This window comes from Biomphalaria glabrata, chromosome 8 (genome assembly GCF_947242115.1).
Source record: "Biomphalaria glabrata chromosome 8, xgBioGlab47.1, whole genome shotgun sequence".
In the NCBI taxonomy this organism is placed as follows: Eukaryota; Metazoa; Mollusca; class Gastropoda; family Planorbidae; genus Biomphalaria; species Biomphalaria glabrata.
Window position 1 is genome coordinate 2,747,100 of NC_074718.1, and position 21,688 is coordinate 2,768,787.

General features: G+C 38.3%; 1 protein-coding gene across 1 annotated transcript in view; it reads right to left on the reverse strand.

Annotated features, from left to right (window-relative positions):
• Positions 1–15,973, reverse strand: part of LOC106071229 (ATP-binding cassette sub-family C member 5-like) — a 129,500-nt gene extending 113,527 nt beyond the window's left edge. Inside the window, exon 1 of the mRNA XM_056039134.1 lies at positions 15,568–15,973. The gene's annotated coding sequence lies outside the window, so the exon portion shown is untranslated. The remainder of the gene's footprint in view (positions 1–15,567) is intronic.
• Between the last annotated feature and the right edge of the window lie 5,715 nt (positions 15,974–21,688).

A 21,688-nucleotide genomic window follows, 5' to 3' on the forward strand; every position in this document is an offset into this window, starting at 1 on the left:
ATCTTTCACTTTTGTGATATTCAAAGAAATCCTAACCTATTAATTTGTTTGATTTGTTTATGTTTAAAACTTGGTAGAGCTTATATCATTAAAATCAGTCAGAGCGGTAACGCTAAGTTGTGTTGAAATAGGAACCTTTAATCAATCGTTTCAATCGAAAGACTAATAGTTAATACATAATACAATACCCCAAATCAAGCATTGCCAATTACTTGGGTTCGGGGAAACTTGCCTTCAAACCTGAGGGTAGTTCAAATGGCCCTAAAGTAGGTTAAGATACGCTAATGAACCCTACCCAAGTGTTGCACAGATCTGTAAGTGTCAGTTCAGAAAAGCCTCGGGCTGATTATCTAGAGTTCAACAACCTTTTTTCTAAACCATCACCCCACACTGTCATCTAGAATCTGGATCTACATCAAGGATACCCAAACCTGGGCCCGTGGGCAGAATGACGTGGGGCTAATCCGGCCCCCTCGACACTCCAGCCCATACGACGAAGCCCCAGGGACGCTTTCTGTTCTGCGGTCCGTTACAGGCTCGTTGGAACCGCCCCCCCCCCCACGGGTCGAGGGATGTCAAGCTTCGCTGATCTACGAAGATCCTAACCTACACATGACTTAATCAGTAGGTGATCTATCTGTACCAGGGCCAACATTGAAGATATAAAAGCATGTCCACACACACAAGCATGAACACCCACACACACACACACACATGAATACAAGCACATGCGTACACACACACGCAATCCTTCCAACTTTGACTTGATTTCTATTGGTTACAGCAGAACAAAGGTGAACAGGAATGTGCAGATATTGTAGTCACAGAGCCCTTCAATGAACTTGACGCCATGTCCTTGTTCTAGACTGACAGTATTGGAGTTAGATCATGTCTGAACTGTAGAATTCACGTGTACTTGTGAATTTTTTTTTTGACATAGTTTTTGTTTTTTCCCTTAGAATTATTTCATGTTGTTTTGTTTTTTTTCAACTTAATAATGTATCGATACGAACACAGATGTAATAAAATAAAATATTTGAATTCTACATTAAATCAGTCGAGATCCAATGAGTTAGCGAGAGATTGTTTGATAATACTAGTATATGCACTATATTATACTTAAACAGAATAAATACTTAATTTTTGTGTTATATAAATGGTGAATGTATAGAGACATAATCTTAGCGAGATCGTGTTTAGATCTCATTCAAACAGCAGGAACACAAATATTTTTAAATCGTGAAATTACATCCAAGCAGCGAGGCCATTTCAGACATGCTAAGGATCTATTCCTTTGCAAAAAAAAATAAAAAAAAACAATTTTCGTGTGTTTTTAAATACCGTATTGAAGATTTTTATTGTCTCAAACACGAAACGAATCACTAGCACATTAAGACCAAAAAAAAAATTGTTTGTAATGACTACAGAATTAAAATGAAACTAAAATGTTTTCTTTTATTGAACTCAACTAGTAGTGCGACCTAGAGACGACATTTTACTTGTCAGACCTAAAACTCGAACTACTTTTTCAAGCGGATGAAGTTCGATCTCCACCAGTGTTTGACCTCGTTTCTATTTCACTATCGTTGTATTCAACCTCAGTGATTAGTAACTGACCCACTTACAAGCAAAGGACAGTAACTGACCTCATTTTAAAGTATTATAGCTTGAACCAACATGACAAATTACATTACCTCCCCCTCCATCTCGAGCCTCTATTTAACATACCCACCTCCCACTGTTTAATTTTTTTTTTTTACTTGGCCCGATTTCATTCATTGTGTTCACTGCCGCTGGGTTATCAAGCTCAAGACACAATTTGTCGAAAGCGTGACTTCACAGCAAACTACGAAGCTATTAAAGGAATAAAATTTAGATGTAGTATTAGTGATGGTAGATGTAGTTTTAGTGATGGTAGATGTAGTTTTAGTGATGGTAGATGTAGTTTTAGTGATGGTAGATGTAGTTTTAGTGATGGTAGATGCAGTTTTAGTGATGGTGTATGTAGTTTTAGTGATGGTATGTGTAGTTTTAGTGATGGTATGTGTAGTTTTAGTGATGGTATGTGTAGTTTTAGTGATAGTAGATGTAGTTTTAGTGATAGTAGATGTAGTTTTAGTGATAGTAGATGTAGTTTTAGTGATGGTAGATGTAGTTTTAGTGATGGTAGATGTAGTTTTAGTGATGGTAGATGTAGTTTTAGCGATGGCAGATGTAGTTTTAGCGATGGCAGATGTAGTTTTAGTGATGGTATATGTAGTTTTAGTGATGGTATATGTAGTTTTAGTGATGGTATATATAGTTTTAGTGATGGTATGTGTAGTTTTAGTGATGGTATGTGTAGTTTTAGTGATGGTAGATGTAGTTTTAGTGATGGCAGATGTAGTTTTAGTGATGGCAGATGTAGTTTTAGTGATGGCAGATGTAGTTTTAGTGAGGGCAGATGTAGTTTTAGTGCTGGCAGATGTAGTTTTAGCGATGGCAGATGAAGTTTTAGCGATGGCAGATGTAGTTTTAGTGATGGTATATGTAATTTTAGTGATGGTATGTGTAGTTTTAGTGATGGAATGTGTAGTTATAGTGATGGTTAAACAAAGTACAATTCATCGATTTGGTATCATACTTTAGACAGCACAATCTTATCTTATCTTATACATTGAAGACGTTCCTTTAATTTTAAAGAATAAAATCACGACCTATGATATCCAGAGATGTGTTATTAATTATTATTAGGCCTACTATATTATATGCGTATCTATGATATCCAGGCATGTGTCATTATTCATTACTATCACTATATTATTTAAATTATTATTATTATTTAGTGAAAAACTAACAAACATTGATTCTCTGGCACTGCCAGGATTAAACTTCGTTAGAACATTAAAGAATGGACGGGCCGGGCCTGCCATGGAGAGAGGTTTTAAACAAGGCAAAAAAAAAGGGAGGAATGGAGAAAGACGGTCGACAAATCATGCCTGGTGCCCCAACGGTCCAACAGATTAAGGGATAGGTAAAGGTAAGGTAAGGTAAAGAACACAAAAATTCATGATACAGGTTCTGAGGGCAAGACTAGTAGCTGGTCTGGGTTTTTTTTTTTTTTTTTACACTGCGCCTTGTGTCTGTCGCCTGGAAAGTGTCAAGTTTGAACTCGCCCGCCCTCACACATACCCCCTGCCATATTTAAAACGTATGAAACAAATCTTTTTTTTTTTCTTTTTTTCTTAAAGTTGAGTCCGTCCCAAACGTAGGCCACGCCCCTTTCGTCCTCCTTCGGAAAAGTCCAACATCATGATAAGGAGATCTAAGGTAACCAAACGACCTGTCGTACCAACCCATTTAGTGCTGCGGCTTACTGCAAACTTCAATGCCAACAATGACCTGGAATAGTCCAATTAAAAAAATATAAATAAATAAGCTCCCCTAAAACTGGGCGGTCGTGTGGCGTCACTTATCAGTTTTAGAATGAGGAAGTCAACGAGGGTGGGGTGGGGGCTACACAGGTGGAGGGAGGGAGGGGGGTAATCAGATCATTGTTTCGGCGAGAGGGGTGCTCGCTTGTTGTTGTTTTTGTTAGTCGGGCCACAGATCGTGATCTGATCGTGTGACGACTGGGTCTGTTATCGTAACAGATAAGTCAGAACGAGGCTGCGAAGTCGCAACGAGACTAAGAAATCACAACGAGGCAACGAAGTCACAACGAGGCAAAGACGTCGGTACGGGACGCTAAGGGTTGTTGCTTTGTAGTAGGCCTTATCCCGGTCGACTGGCACAGGGAAAAAAAAATCTTAGTCCATGTTACGATGAGCAGGACACGAGAGTCACGTGTTTATAATCATCCACCCCAATCATCCAATGGCGCAAACAGCCCATGGGGGGGGGGGGTCATTTTTCCAATCAGATTCTCCCCAGAGCTTTTCGCCTCTTCTGCCTCTGCATCGCCAATCCACCATATTCGTGGTCTACCTTGACGTTGCCAGCAGATCCCGGATTTATCTCTAGGCAACACAAGGTACAGCTTACGGCACCAATAATGTTTTAGCACTGACGTATAATATCTGGACTTATAGAGGATTATTGTTTAAGGGACATAAAAAACTCGTATATCTTAAGGGCCTTTTTTTTGGTCTAAATACGGTACTGTTCGCAAGACATTTAATTTCATTGTTTGCCCTTGTTTTTTTTTTTGTTTTTTTAAGTGCCAACTAAAAATATTCTACTGATGTCAGATGACATTTACAACTGATATTTAGGCCTGCATAAGTTAGATTATCGGACATGAAATTATTCAGAATAAAATGTTTAAACTATTAAAGGGACCTATATATCTCATATAGCTTAAGGGCTTTTTTTTAGTCTAAATACGGTACTGCTTGCCAGACATTTAATTTCATAGTTTGCCCAATGTTTTTTTTTCCCACATGCCAACTGAAAATATTCCACCGATGTTAGATGACATTTTCAGCTGACATTTAGGACTGCATAAGTTAGATTAACCGACTTGAAATTATTCAGATACATGTTAAATGTTGACAGAGACCATATTGGCTCTGACCGACAGGCTCAAACACTCAACTAGATGTCAAGCCATAATTCGATGAATGTCCAATCTTGAAAAAAATAAGTCGGAGAACATCAATGCACAAATCTATAAATATATTATTATTATTATTATTATTATTATAGCTTTTATATAGCGCTACTTTCATGCTTATAGCATGCTCAGAGCGCTTTTGGTCCAATCTCATTTGTGGACCAGTGGGGGGGGGGGGTTTCTACGAGTTGGTTTTCCGTGTTGTCTTTAGGCGCTCAGTGTCGAACCTCGAGCCCCCTTCTAGGTAGCCAAGCCAAGCCAAGTTCAAGCGCACTTGGCCTCTCAACCACGCTTCCCACATATATATATAGAAAAAGTGGCAAATGGAGAGCGAGTCTAAAGGAAGGGTCACGGATTGCAGATGCTCTACACTACAGTAGTAGAAAGAATGGTGAAAACGCAACGGTGCCTAGGCCTAATGATTACAGATGCCTAACCTGTTACCGCAGCTGTGCACCAAGGATTCGCCTCTTTAGTCACACAAGAAGTTGTAAATGGAAAAGATAGTCTCTCGTATATAACAACTGTAGTAACACAAACCAATACAATCTCACTGTACGTTAGGGCATGATCAGTTAGGCGTACAAACAGGCATACACACATACAAACATACGTTCGATCCAATGTGCCCAGAGAGAAATCGAGGCCTTCTCGGAAATATCCGGTGCACTAAAGGAACTTCACGCCAAGGAATCGGTCTCTCCACGACCCCAAAGTCTGGGTGCATAACGAGAAACACATGGACTCCATGACGGAAGTAGAGCATTCACTTGTTTGTTCCTGGATCTGTCAGATATCATTGACTCATTGACCAGGGACGTGAACAAGATCTAGACGTGTTTGTGTAGTTAATCAACTTCTCTGTGTCTTGTGTCTGTGTCTTGTGTATATGTCCTGTGTCTTGTGTTGTCTGTGTCTTGTGTTGTCTGTGTCTTGTGTTGTCTGTGTCTTGTGTTGTTTGTGTCTTGTGTTGTCTGTGTCTTGTGCCTGTGTCTTGTGTCTGTGTCTTGTGTCTGTGTTTTGTGTTTTGTGTCTGTGTCTTGTGTCTTGTGTCTGTGTCTTGTGTTTCGTGTCAGTGTTTTGTGTCTGTGTCTTGTGTCTGTGTCTTGTGTCTGTGTCTTGTATTTTGTGTCAGTGTCTTGTGTCTGTGTCTTGTGTTTTGTGTCAGTGTCTTGTGTCTGTGTCTTGTGTCTTTGTCTTGTGTCTGTGTCTTGTGCATGTTCTCTTTTGTAGATAGTTGTTAATGTTTGCTTTTGTTTAGTTTTTTTTCATTGAAAACAAACAGTCCTTGAGAAGCAACACATTTCCATTAAGAATTAATAAAACAGTTTTTAGACTTAATAATTCATTGAAAACCACAACAATTTCAAAATATATTTTTAAAAAAACTTTTTAAAAAAAAGACCTCCAATAAACAAATTATGGGCCATTACTCTGCTCTTTACTAATAAATATTAATATTACAAAATTAAAAAAATAACACTTTTACCCTGCTATATTCCCCATCTCGCCTGAGAAAAAATCCTGATTAAGCGAATGCACAAATCTACTAGACTTGATAATATTCTAATGATGGCCATTAAACTCTTGAATAAATAGGCCCTACATGCGGAAATACCAGAAAACGTAGTCTATTTAAGATATTTTCTAGTCCTGTAGCCTTTTTTTTTTTTAAACATTAAAAAAATATTAAGGTCAAACCAGGGGTTTTCCTAGTGCGCCAACGGGCTAGTAATTATTTTCCCAAACAATCAACTAATTTCTAAGAAATTCGTTACAGCCGTTTTCCAGAACCGTGTCCACCGAGTTTCCACGAATTTGTGACTGAATAGAGGAATGTATTGTGAAAAAGAAAAAGTGTACCCTACTTCTCAAATAGAACAATCATGTATCGAGGCTCAAACTTAATTAAAAAAAAATATCGTGGACCCCCCCCCCTCTTTTAACCCTTCTCTCCCTAAAAGAATTAGTTGTAGACATTGTTTCATGTATTTGGAGGATATTGCCAAGTCACAGGAGTAGAGAATGCACCAAGACTAGCCGGAAATCTACGACAGTAAGGGTCCAGTGACATAAGGAGTGAAGAGGTCATAATTACAGCGTCCTCCCTGGAGGTCCCATGAAACCATCACAAATGTCCGGACACTCAGGGACGAGTTGTCAGTACTGGTAGTCCTACTGCTGACAAGTTACCAATGTGACGTCAGATACTGCCTAGTAAACCTGGTACATTACATTCATTTCTTGTTAGTCTGAGGAGTTCTGAGGTGAACTAATGTGCAGGAAAGTGTTCTCTGTCGAGTCTTGGTCTATCTGTAGTCTTCTTTGTCTAGGAATGAGTTTGTGCTGATACAATAAAGGGTCAATAAAAAAAATCAATTTGTTTGATACACAACAGACGAACCATGCCTCACTATAACCAATCATTCACTGGACAATGTGTGCCAGGACTTCCACTGAAACAAACGAACACTTTCCAACACACAGTATCTCAACCTAACTTTCTAACTTATATAGATAACTCATTTATAGAATCCTAAATGCTGCTGGTAAAATCATTGGCAAAAAAACAAACCCCATTTGGGCAGTTGTTTGAGACAAACATCTATAAAAAAGCTAACAAGATCCTCGAAATAAAGAATCTCCCTTTGTGTCAGGATTTTGTGATTTTACCATCACAAAAGAGATACAAGACACCGATAGCAAAGACAAACAGACACAAACACTATTTTGTTCCCCTGGCAATCAAATCATTAAATAAGAACAATCTGGTATGAACTTTGTCACATGTAAATTATGATAGAGTCTGCTGTGAATGTACACTTTGGTTTCTTATAGTTATAATGTTTTTTTGTTTGGTGTAATGCACAAATTGTAAGACAAATTTCCTTACGGATAATAAAGATTATTATTATTATGTTAGAAATGAACGAGTAGTCATTCTCTGGCGCTGCCAGGGTCGAGTTTCGCTAAAGAGAAACAAAATTCATCGTAGTCCCTTTAACAGTTTCCACTGAGGAATTTTCTGGTGATGTGGCAGGTCTGCAGCAGTACCGCCCTCTGACAGGCAACGAAGATGTTCCTAGGAATGTTACGTGCGTTGACTAGTTTATTTTGATCTACTGTCTCAGTAAACAAGCTTTTTAGATCTAGGTAAATTCCAGGGAGAGTTTTTGCCTATAACCTGTGAGAGGTTTATCATCACAAATGTTTACACGGAAGAACGATTTGATAATGTCTATATTCATTTCTCTCGTCCATTTGATCCTTTTGGCTCCTCTTGTTCTACCACCAACAGCACCTCTCAATTGTGTGGGGTGCGAGTCAGGGAGTAGACCGACCTCTTGTGTTTGGTCATGAGGTTGTGAATTACCCTCAGTAAACACTCGACTCATTGGTGAATAATAGTTACCGCCTAATTTATTTCATATTCATCGCTGTCCTGGAAGAAGCAATGGGTCCGTTCTATTATTATTATTATTATTATTCCTCCAGAGATGGCTTTAATATGTCCTGCACGTATTTATCTGGGGGCGTGGTGGTGGCAGAATGGTACCAAGTCATAGGCACAAGATAAGAGACAGGTCTAATAAGAATTTATCCCACCTTATGGAATAAGACATCATCATCAAGTATTTATTCAAACATGTTCTTATCTTGACTTGATTTAATTAGAATTTGAAAGGGGGGGGGTCAACAAATGAGATGTAACTGATTGATTATTTCCATGGTCACTCATTTCAGAACCTTTGCTTCATTGAACAGCGAAAGTAAAAAAAAAACAACAGAAACACTTTATAGAAGTTTAATTATTAATATTATTATATTAGAATCACACTATATGGAACACTAACCAAATATAAAGGCAACATGCGCAAAGCATCTAGGAATAAAATATCTATCCATAAAAGCAGCATCCACCACATCGATAATAACCATCCCTTCCCTACATTTTTCTCTTTTTCTCTCTCTCTTTAAATTCTCTCTCTCTCTCTCTCTCTCTCTCCTCTTACATAAGATTATACGACAAAATATTTTGTACCTAAATAATAGTAAATATTGAAAAATGAAAAAATAGCTGCACCGATTTTTGAGGCCAAGTTGGCAAATCATTGTATTGTGTTTAAACTACCATTGCCAGGTACACTTCAAGTCTGCACTTCAATAGATATTTATTGCTTCAATTGAAACTAGGCTTGTTTGGAATTCTTTCCTGGTATCAAGAGCAAGACACTAGCTAGAAACACATCTCTAGTTCTAGACCAAGATCCATACAACCAGATTGTTGTGTTTATTTGAATGTGCATGTTGTTTGTTTGTTTTCTGGAAAAAAAACAATTGTATTGGGAAAAAAAGAATAGGTTTTAGTGTAAAAATGTGAACTGCATTTTTAAACGAAAGAAATGTTAGCCATCTAATCAATCATACAGTGACATAGTTTGTGGGACAAATAATCGTTGACCACCCCCGCCCCTTTCTGTTTAATATGAGAGTAATTCTTTCGGTATAAGACACCAACATTGATGTGGCAATCACCGGTATAGGACACCAACATTGGCGTGGCAATCACAGGTATAGGACACCAACATTGGCGTGGCAATCACCGGTATAAGACACCAACATTGGCGTGGCAATCACCGGTATAGGACACCAACATTGGCGTGGCAATCACCGGTATAGGACACCAACATTGGCGTGGCAATCACCGGTATAGGACACCAACATTGGCGTGGCAATCACCGGTATAGGACACTAACATTGGCGTGGCAATCACCGGTATAGGACACCAACATTGGCGTGGCAATCACCGGTATAGGACACCAACATTGGCGTGGCAATCACCGGTATAGGACACTAACATTGGCGTGGCAATCACCGGTATAGGACACCAACATTGGCGTGGCAATCACCGGTATAGGACACCAACATTGGCGTGGCAATCACCGGTATAGGAGGGCAAATCTCAATGAGTAGCAGTTGATCTTTGTATCAAATCTCAAATCTCAATGAGTAGCAGTTGATCTTTATATCAAATCTCAGTGAGCAGCAGATGATCTTTGAATCAAATCTCAATGAGCAGCAGTTGAACTTTGCATCAAATCTCAATGAGCAGCAGATGATCTTTGTATCAAATCTCAATGAGCAGCAGACGATCTTTGTATCAAATCTCAATGAGCAGCAGATGATCTTTGTATCAAATCTCAATGAGTAGCAGTTGATCTTTGTATCAAATCTCAATGAGCAGCAGATGATCTTTGTATCAAATCTCAATGAGCAGCAGACGATCTTTGAATCAAATCTCAATGAGCAGCAGACGATCTTTGTATCAAATCTCAATGAGCAGCAGACGATCTTTGTATCAAATCTCAATGAGTAGCAGTTGATCTTTGTATCAAATCTCAATGAGTAACAGTTGATCTTTGTATCAAATCTCAATGAGCAGCAGACGATCTTTGTATCAAATCTCAGTTACTAACGCTATTTTTTTTTATATCAGTGCTAGAGGGAAAAGTCAAACGCGTCCTCCAAACTGAAGTCATTGTAAGCTACAAACGGAAGTACAGTACACACCAATGGTCATACGCCTTTTAGAAAAAAATATAGCTTAACAACACTGACTTTATTTTGCACACCGGATACTCCATAAAACTTGCTATTTATAGTTTCTGCCGCCATGTTGGAGAATCTCTACTATCTCGCATTGGTAGAGACTTAAGGAACATCTAATAGCTCACTGGTGGACCTCTGTTTTGGGGGTCATAAATTACCGACACACACACGCGTTGTCACGCGTACAGTTTCACCCGACATTGAGGTGAAGATTAATAGCCCAGGAACTGAATCTAAAAGATCATATGAAAATCGCTTGAGAACTCAAAACCTGAGGGTTTATGGGTAGCGAAGTTAGACATCTTTGTTGCTGATACAGTAGACGGGTTATTAAAAAAAAACAACTATACATGCACTGATCTATATAAGGATCTTATATCTTACTTTTGGAGCGTTATCTGATATAAGGGGCTGAGTGTTTAAGCACTTGGCTTCCAAACCTGGGGTCATGGGTGCGAATCTCGGTGAATATGGATTAGTTGTGGAGAGTAAAGGCGGTTGGTCGTTGTTCTGACCACAGGAAACCCAGCTCATTAACCGTTGGTCAAAGATATGCTTAGGTCGCATATGCTAGGACAAATTTGTACAAATACTCCATCTTCCCTAGTGCTATTAGAGCATGGAATGGGTTGCCTGAGCTAGCCAGGAAAACCAGTGACTTGGCAGAATTTAAGTCATTGGTTAATATGCATGACTAAATGCATGACGCGTAGGACGTAATCATCTTCTTTTTTTGAAGTAACGTCTGTAGTATATAAGATAAGAAGATAAGGTCTTGGACTCATGGCCTTGTTGAATGTATCATAGTTTAGGCCCGTTTAGCCACCACCACGCAAGGTAGCACCGACTCTTTCAGCATAGACATGAACTAGAACACCGAAATAAAGTAACGCCTCTGCGATGACATTATGTCAGGGGTTCTCAACCTGTGGATCGCGACCCCCTTGGGGGTCGGTTGAGAATGTGCCAGGGGTCGCCTAAGACCATCGAAAACATGGATTGTTTTTGTTTATTCTTCTATTTCTGTGTGTGTGTGTGGGGGGGTCGCGGCAGAGTGGGGGATTGTAAAAAGGGGTCGCCGAGCTTAAAAGGTTGAGAACCGCTGCGTTATGGGCAGAAGCCTCAAGAAGCCGAATAGCACACACTCAGGAGTCGGGATAAAGCCCACGGGCCGTAGTTTGGGCGTCACTGTGAAACCAGCACGCGGTTGTCCTCAGACGTTCTCAGTGTGCCGACTCCCACGCATTTAAAAAAAAAAAAAAAAAGAAAATGGGGGCGTGGGGGCGGTTAATTCTTGTCCCATTTTACATTACCGGAAACAACATGTGTTCTTTGTGTGTGTATGTGTAGGCTACATGTGTTCTTTGTGTGTGTATGTGTAAGTTGAAAAAGAAATGTGGTTCTTAGCAAAGCGGTGTAGCATAAAAACTAAAGTAGGCTATTGCCATAAAGCAGGCTAATGTCGTCAAGTCAGTTTATGTCGTAAAAGCAATGTAATGTGAACGACTTCAGTACATCCACGTGACCTCCTCCACTACAGACTTAGTAAACATACCAGCATTCAGCGAAGCGAGGTCATTAAAAGGTTTTATATTGGTCAGTGACAACAGATATAGCTCTGCGGTCGTCTGGTACATGGTTCTACTTAGCACAAATTTGAGGTCCCTTTGGGCCTGGAGTCAAGAAAACGAGGTTCGCCCCCCCCCCTTTTTCCTCCCATTTTTAACATAGGTGGAGTATTATTTAAAAATAACGAAATCAAATCATCCTGCACACATCAGTTCATTTACTAAATAGCAAAATATTTTTTTTTAAATACGTTTATATAAATAGAGCTTATCTTATAAAATACAGACGTTACTTCAAAACGATGATTACGTCCTACGCGTGTTCCTACGGCGCCTTCGATATATCACGGAGGTCACTGTTCCTAAGTCAATCTAGTCATGCATGTTAACCAGTGTCTTAAACTCTGCCAAGTCATTTTGGTTTTCCTGGCCGGCTCAGGCAACGCATTCCATGCTCTAATATCATGAGAGGAACTCCACATTTAAAACTAAGCTTCTCAATAATGTAGGATTTATTTTCCCCGCCATCGATATCAAAGAAAACTATGACCACTAACTAATTACTTGGTTAATGGTATGATTGAACCATGTGTTGCTAGTAGCGACGAGTGACTGCGTTAAGTTTAACTTGATCCAAGAGTGGAAAGTGGGGAAAAAATTATGTCCTTGACCTTACTGTCTTTCCATTACACAATAAATAAAATACATTCGATAAATGTAGTACCTATATTGATGACAAATATGAACCTGTTTATTTTACTAGACGAACATGGATACACATATTTTTTTCTTCACGTGGATAGACCTACCCTTGCTTTCATGTGCATGTAAACGAATATTCACATTTGACTAGAGTAACACCTTTAGTAAAATCACTAACTTTAGAAAGCCTTCAGGACAGAAGGCTCAAAAGTAAAGTAGCAACTCTACATAAAACACTGAACCATAATCTTCAAATACAAAAACAAAACTTAATAAAATACTCTGAAAGACACAAAGATAAAGGCACATTCCTCTTCCCATATGCTAGGACAAATTTGTACAAATACTCTTTCTTCCCTTGTGCTATTAGAGCATGGAATGGGTTGCCTGAGCTAGCCAGGAAAACCAGTGACTTGGCAGAATTTAAGTCATTGGTTAATTTGCATGACTAAATGCATGACGCGTTGGACGTAATCATCTTCTTTTTTGAAGTAACGTCTGTATTATATAAGATAAGATAAGAATAGGCTTCATTTACGCAAATGGCAAATATATAGTTGTGGATATATTATTAAAACTTTTAGTACCTATTTTAAGCTTGGAATTTATGTTTTTTAAAGGGTGTCTGTGTTATTCGTTCACGACGATTAGTAATTGTCACTTGTTCCAAACCAACGGAAAAAAAAAAAACAACCTTCCAACAAATCGTATGAATAATTGACTTGCTTAGGGCAAGCATAAATACCTCGTGTGAAATTACATTTACCGAATTTCACCGAACAGAGACTCGAGCTCGGCGACCTCTAGAGTTCAACATTCGGGGGATTCCACCACAACAGTGCTTCCCAAATTGTGTTCCGCGGAACCCTAGTGATCCACGACTGAGTGTTCCGTGAACCACTGGAACAATAAACTAGTAGGCAATCACGTGAATAAATCTCTCAAAAAAAAAAAAAAAATTAGCAAAGTGTTTGGCTAAATACTCAGAATGTGGGTAATGCTCCGTTGTGGGAAAAGGTTTGGACATCACTGCATTAGAACCATGCCAACTCTTCACGGTTCATGACAATGCAATATATCGTCTGCAACGTGACGCGTTGTTACTCCACAATCACAGCAAACCACAGCGAGCAGCAGCGTGGCCGGAATCAGGAGGGGTGCCAAAAGGAAAAAAGGGGGGTGGGTGTAGTTTGTCCAACGGAGAGACCACCAGCGCAATTTCATAGCAGACGACGGACGCTCGTGACACAGGCACCTTCGACTTGAGTTAACTGTGTCACAGGATAATCTTTGCTTGGTACAGGTCGTGTGCTTGTGAGAACTTAGGGAAAGAGATGGCCATGTCGCCGATGTAAATAAAAAAATCCCCCCCCCCCCCTCTTTTCTCATAGTTTCACGGAGTTCAAGTTACTTCCTATTTCCTTCCAAAACAATGCTAAGAACTAATATAACATTGATAAGACAAATCAAGACAATTGTAAGACAAATTTCCTTACGGATAATAAAGATTATTATTATGTTAGAAATGAACGAGTATTATTATTATTATTATTATTATTATTATTATAATGTTAAGAAATCACCGTACCCTATATCACCGCCACTCGTTGATCAGGAAACATGAAATGCACCAAGATGCCTGTGTGTAGTCGCTGAATGAACTCTTTATGTTGTGTCTCTGTTCTATTTATGTATTTTTCTGTTGTGTTGTCTTTATATGAGAAAAGAGTCCTTGTAATCACAGCAAATTTCCGTAAGGATTAAGGATCAATAAAGCAGTCTTAGAGTGAAGCTGTTACTTGCGCAGCATAATGTGAATGTGGAATGGTGCGAATGCGTGTTGAAAGGGGATGATAAAGGAGGATTAGAAATGGAATCATGTAAACGAGGATTATTATTTGTTGAATCAAGATTAAAATCCTCATAATCAGGGCCGGCCTTAGGCCAATGCAACCTAAGCGGCCGCAATGGGCCCCGCACTTTCAAAGGCACCGCTCTAATTCTATGCGTAAATTATTAAATTAAGCACATTAAAACTTGTATATAACAACAGAGCCTCCTGATTTTCTAGGATCTCATCGAAATTTCCTGAAATTGTAAAATATACCCCAAAAAAAAATTCCTAGAAATATGAAATTATTAAAATTTCCTGAAAATTCATAAAAATCTTCTGAAAAAAATAGACAAAATTGTCATTTTGAGGTGTCAATACTATATGCAATTTTTAACAAATCGTCTTTGTCAGCTTTCATTTAATAGAAATGAATTGCAAAGACGTAAATTTTCTAATACAAAATCTTAATTTTGACGTTATGCTTATCCCTACCCAGACTAGGCCCCGCGAAATAAGTATCGTATAGGCCCCCGCAATTTTTATGAGTTTTCAGAAGATTTTGATAATTTCAGAAGATTTCCAGGAATTTAAAAAATATATATATATACATATTGCAATTAAAAGGAGATTTTCAGGAGGCCCTAGAAAATCAGGAGTCCGCGGAAACCCTGTTATTATATAGGTCTGTAAATTATAATGATTTAATTTAATAATTTACACCTAGAATTAGCGCGGGGCCCACTGCGACCGCATAGTGTCCTAAATCCGACCTTGTCTATATGTATATAGATGTAGCTATCTGGATTTATCATTTAGATTGTGTTACAATTTTTAAAAAGGAAAGCAAAACACTAGAACATATTTAAGAAACCAAAACATTATATAGATCTAGATCTAGGACTGTCTAGAATCTAGATCTATAGAATCTATAGTATACTATAGATATACATGACATGTATGGCTGCATGGTCATGTGGTTTACGCGCTGGACTGTCGTTCAGATTTATCGATGGTCCTGGGTTCAAACCCTGCCCGCCCCCGTCCCCCGTCGTCCTGCGGGAGGTTTGGACTAGGAAGTAATTATCGTCAACTCTAAAGGAACATGTAAAACATTTTACAAACATTTTTTTTTACAACAAACATGTAACAAAGACTATAGATCTAGACTAGACTCTATCTATATATATCTAGTAATAATATAGAATACAGATCTAGACTAGACCAGACGTGGATTTAAATTAGATTTTATATATACTCACCTTGTTTATTGAAATCCACACCTTCAACTTCAGGTAGAAAACAAATCTAGACTAGAGACCTAATTCTAGATCTAGATATTAATATTCTAGACCTAGATATATTATAGATCTAGATTAAATTAGCTCTATAGGCAGGCTACTATTCTAGATGATCTTGATCTAATCCTAGACTCCGATCTGTGGTCTATGGTTCTAGAATCTAGATCTATGAGATCATCCAAATCCAAAGTCTCCAGATTTCCAGTCGAAACACTTGTGCATTAACCTATTTAATGTAGTTCTATTTCGTCATCACTGGCACACAGGTAAACAGAACTAGAGGCCTGGAAAAAATAGGTTCATACCATTTAGTCCCTCGTATTGGTCCCCCACCTCGTGTCACAGCGCTGTAAGTCATTATGTTGTTGTCTGCTAGCACTGGGGTTGACCCCAATCTCCCCCCTTGCTTGACATGTTAGCTAAGTTTGGATTGGTTAGCCCCGTGTTGTAATTTTTTTTTTCAATGAACCTATGAAATCTCAATGTGTCATTTATTATCTTTATTAAAACTATTTATTATTACAACAATAATAATTTTGGGAAAAAAAATTAAAAATGGAAATATTAAACATTTCAACCATTTTTATTTATTCATGTATAAAAAAAATTTGTATCTAGATAAAGTATATATTTGTTTTTAAATATTTTTTACACGGGTATTATATTACAAATCGGGTTTCCGTACAATTTCCACAACGACGACTTGTTTCGTGCGTAACGCGGTTAGTTTTCCTGAGCTAGTGAATGAAATTACCAGAGACTCGTAGTAATCGTTGCAGTAAGGTCATTGGACACTTGTTCTCGCGCCAAAAAGAGTCGAAGAGAGGAAGGTGAATGAATTTTTTTTTTTTTTTAGGAAAGGGACGCAACTAAATTATGTGTGTTTTTTTAAATGAATGCTACAGCAGTGGTCTCACTTGAATCTATTTAGAATAATTTTAGTATTACGTAGGGCCTACTCGATCACATCGATAGTGTACTATAATATCCAAACAGTATATGCCTATAGAACAGGGGTTCTCAACCTGTAGCTCGCTACCCCTTTGGGGGTCGATTGACGATTTGCCAGGGGTCGCCTAAGACCATCGAAAATATGGATTGTTTTTGTCTATTCTTCTATTGTTGTATGTGTGTGTGGCGGGGGGGGGGGGGGGGTCACGTCACAGTGGGGGATTGTAAAAAGGGGTCGCCGAGCATAAAAGGTTGAGAACCGCTGCTATAGAATCTAACATAAAGTTTTTAGTCAATTTAGTGCCGACTTTCCCAAAGTGGGGTACGCGTACCCTCAGGGGTATGGGAGGATATTGTGTTGAACCTCATTAAATATGCTGGATTTGACCCATTTATTGTTCAGTTTTTAAATTGAAAAAAAAAAAAATCATTATTTTTAATTCAGATTCTTATATGTAATTTTTTTTTTAATAGTCTTATTTAACATCTAATTACTTTATTTTATTTTATAGATCAGATAATGAATAAAAATGTTTCTCCATATGTAATTAACATTTTTTAAAATTATTTGTGTAATTACATCAACATCTTATTCATACCATACAAATGACAGCAAAACAAAGTGTCGAAGACTTCGGAAGGCTCAGTCATCGAAATTGAATGTTCCACAATATATGCTTCGCGGGAGCCTAAAGTTTTGTCTTTATTAATATTGTGGAGCGGATACTGTCAAGTCTAACTGCTAGGAAAATTGGTTGCATTAACATTGTTATACTCAACACCGAGGACAACAAACAGAGCGTCAAAGAAACTATCACATGACAACCACGTGACAGGTTTGACCTCTAGACGCCAACTATGGTTACAATGTTGCAATAAAATGTTGCTAATGGGGAATAGACTTAACGTATTCTATAGGCAATGTTTACGGTTCTAAAGACTAAGCATAAGTGCAGTGTTTTACAGGACTACGCAAACATAAATTTCGCCGTACATATTTACATGACATATGATGCAAACAAAGCCGTTATTTCAGTTTTTTTTTTTTTTGCTTTGTCTACGCCTGCCTTCTACAATGGTTTTTCTTTGGATCTTAAATATTTGTCCCGCTGTCTTCGTCAGATTTCCTAAAAGTCTCTTTCAGTCTCCAATTGTCTCTTTCAGAGTCTTTGTCCCTTTCAGAGTCTCTATCTCTTTCAGAGTCTCTATCTCTTTCAGAGTCTACAACTGTCACTTTCAGAGTCTCTATCTCTTTCAGAGTCTCTATCTCTTTCAGAGTCTACAACTGTCACTTTCAGAGCGTCTGTCTCTTTCAGAATCTTTGTCTCTTTCAGAGTCTCTATCTCTTTTAGAGTCTCTATCTCTTTCAGAGTCTACAACTGTCTCTTTCAGAATGTCTGTCTCTTTCAGAGTCTACAACTGTCACTTTCAGAGTCTCTATCTCTTTCAGAGTCTCTATCTCTTTCAGAGTCTACAACTGTCACTTTCAGAGCGTCTGTCTCTTTCAGAATCTTTGTCTCTTTCAGAGTCTCTATCTCTTTTAGAGTCTCTATCTCTTTCAGAGTCTACAACTGTCTCTTTCAGAATGTCTGTCTCTTTCAGAGTCTACAACTGTCTCTTTTAGAGTCTCTGTCTCTTTAAGAGTCTCAAACTGTCTCTTTGTGAGTCTCTCTATTTCAGTTGCCCTTTGCTACCTGCTACTTTCCTCTATGTCAGTGAGAGTAAACTAGTTCCTGAGTAGATCCTGTTATTTAACCTTGGTTAGGCCATTAATAGAATATGCATCCTCCGTTTTGGGACCCCTCAACTCAAGAAAACATTAAGAAACTGGAACAGACACAAAATAGAGCAGCGAGAGTCATAACAAACGAATATTCACATTTGACTAGAGTAACACCTTTAGTAAAATCACTAAATTTAGAAAGCCTTCAGGACAGAAGGCTCAAAAGTAAAGTAGCAATCATACATAAAACACTGAACCATAATCTTCAAATACAAAAACAAAATTTAATAAAATACTCTGAAAGACACAAAGATAAAGGCACATTCCTCGTCCCATATGCTAGGACAAATTTGTACAAATACTCCTTCTTCCCTTATGCTATTAGAGCATGGGATGGGTTGCCTGAGCTAGCCACGAAAACCAGTGACTTGGCAGAATTTAAGTCATTGGTTAATATGCATGACTAAATGCATGACGCTTAGGACGTAATCATCTTCTTTTTTGAAGTAAGTCTGTATTATATAAGATAAGATAAGCGCTTCCGGGGAGCAGTCCTCCTTTGAGTTCACCAAAGAACAGCTTGGCATTGCGGTAGTCTCCCTTGCGGAATAAGTGTCCGACCCATTTCAGCTATTGAATGGTGAGTAGTGTTTCTATACTATTCTATACTATACTATAGGGGAACATGGTTATATGTAAGATAGTCTTGCCAGCGTATGCTCATTATGGTGCGAAGCCATCTTTGACGGAAGCGTTCCTTGAACCTTAGATACTTTCTATAGAGCGCGCCAAGATGCCCTGTACTTGTTTTCAAAGCTTAAAGAAATTTTTAACAATTTAGCCATATATAAAAACCACCAACTTGGCAGCTTACAGTTCCATTACACATTTGGTTATGCAAACACTAAAGAGTTATCGACCTTTTTCAATGTAAAATGAAAAGCAAACTTTTAAAAAGGTGAGGGGAGAGATGAATTATCGATGACGTGTTATATAATACAGAGCTTTGAGACTGACCTCAAAGTAAACAAAGGAACTTCTTTGTCCTCTTTTATTATTAATACATTTATTCTTTATTCTCTTTTTCGTACGACAATGTTGGGCGAAAAAAAAAGTGGTTGAAAAAAATGTCGCAACACCGGTTTGTTGGCTATTGTGTCAGCATCGTTCTTTCTGTGGGTAGATATTTTGAGAGACGTGAGTCTAGCGGCTGAGTTGATTATCATAACAATAGGTAATTACTCAACAATAAACAACACACGCTCTGGGCTAGGGTTACCTAGGAACGGCATGTATATTGATTAGGTAGCTGGCTGAGTTCAACGGAAGACTTGTATATACAAGGAAAGTATAGGCGTGTATCCTAATGATTATGAAGGTAGGTTCAGTCATTACAAATTATGATGAGATCCATGGATGCGGACTTGACACTTTGATTGATGAATTATATCAACATGGGTCACGTCGAAATCCTAAAGCTCCGTGCTGAGATTACTCTTCTGTAGCGCGGTCCAGGTATCTGGCAGTGTTCAGTAGTGTTCGCCTGTCTCCGTAAAGGGCGAGATCCCAGCATGCACCAGTTTTATTTTTTACAAGACCAGTCATACATTCACTATCTGTGCCTGAGGATCCTGACCATGTGACAGAACAGCCATCTTGGAACAGTTTCTCAAAGCCATTTCTGAGCAAGGTCTGGGTTTCTTATGCGAGAATTCTGGGTGTCTTATGTAAGAATTCTGGGTAGTCTTATGTAAGAATTCTGGGTGTCTAATGTAAGAATTCTGGGTAGTCTTATGTAAGAGTAAACGTAATATTCCAATCATAATGAATATCATTACCATTTCTTTCAGGTGGTCAATTCGATGACATTCAGATCTTCTTCAAACTTAGACATATTTAAAAGTACTAGGCCTACTCATATATCGTCAACATAAGCACTATAAGAAAGAAGCAAAATATTTGCTAAAATCCTTTAAAAGAAAGCTTATTTAAAGGAAAGAAATCCACGCTTACAGCTATATATCTAAATAATGTAGAAGTTTTTTCCCTTTTTTCCGATATCAAACCAAATTTTAAAGAGTAGGCTAATTAGTTGTTTTTTAATTGATCCATGTCTTCTCTACGACTAAGTAAGGTTGTGACAGAGCGGGACATGTTCTACGACAAAATCAATTACGCACACCAAGAGTTTGCGATAACATGGAAGCCAATACGAGGAAAGCGCAAACAGGGACGTCCTCGTATAACTTGGCGACACACCTTCATGGAGGACCTCGAGAACAGTGGACACCAGGTGGGAGGAGGCTTCAGACATTGCCTGCGACAGATCTTTATGGAGACAGCTTGCCACCCAATGCGCCGAACGGCGCGGGAGGACCTAAGTCTAAGTAAGTAAGTCTAAGTCTATGACGATAAATGTCTGTACAGTGTTTTAACATAATCCGAGAATGAATGTGTGAGAACTAACGTTTATAAACTTTATGCAAGTCAAACTGACTAGATTAAAGTTGATATAAAACTTTGTAAATAAAAGCCTACAGACAAATAAATGGAGCAATTTATTAATATTATTATTATTATGTTAGAAATTAACGAATATTCATTCTCTGTCACTGCAAGGGTCGAGTTTCGTTAAAGAGAAACAAAATTCATCGTAGTCCCTTTAACAGTTTCCACTGAGGAATTTTCTGGTGATGTGGCAGGTCTGCAGCAGTACCGCCCTCTGACAGGCAACGAGGATGTTCCTAGGAAGGTTAAGAGCCCTGAAGGTATCTGTGAGGTCAGTTGTTATTATCCCCTCGGTTGATATAACAATGGGGCATATTGTTATTTTGGACAATTTCCATAGACGCTTAATCTCCAAGCCTAGGTTCCCATATTTTCTTTGTTTTTCTATCTCATTTTTTCTTAAATTATGAGACAGTGGTACGGCGATATCGATAATGGTAGCGTATTATTATTATTATTATTATTATATGAAATAAAGAACAGAATAATGTTTTCTTTCTTAATACTAAAGATGTGAGACTACAGGGCCGGTCTTAGGCCACTGCAACCTATGCGGTCTCAGTGGGCCCCGCACTTTCATAGGGCCCGCGCTAATTCAGGGTGTAAATATTAAATTGCAAAATATATACGAAAAACTCCTCTAAATCTCCTGAATGTATTAAAATCTCCTGAAAACTCTTTAAAATCTCCAGAAAAATAGACAAAATTGTCCTTTATTGGGTGTCATTCATTGCGGAAAACGCCAATCCTACGCGTGATAAAAGGAAAAAAGGCATTGTCACCTTTCATGTAATAATCGGGCGAATTTATACCTTAATCGGAAGTTCCAATACTTTGTTTACTTTTATAGTCACTAGCATATAAATATGCCATTGGTTACAAGGTTCGTAAAGTACAGAC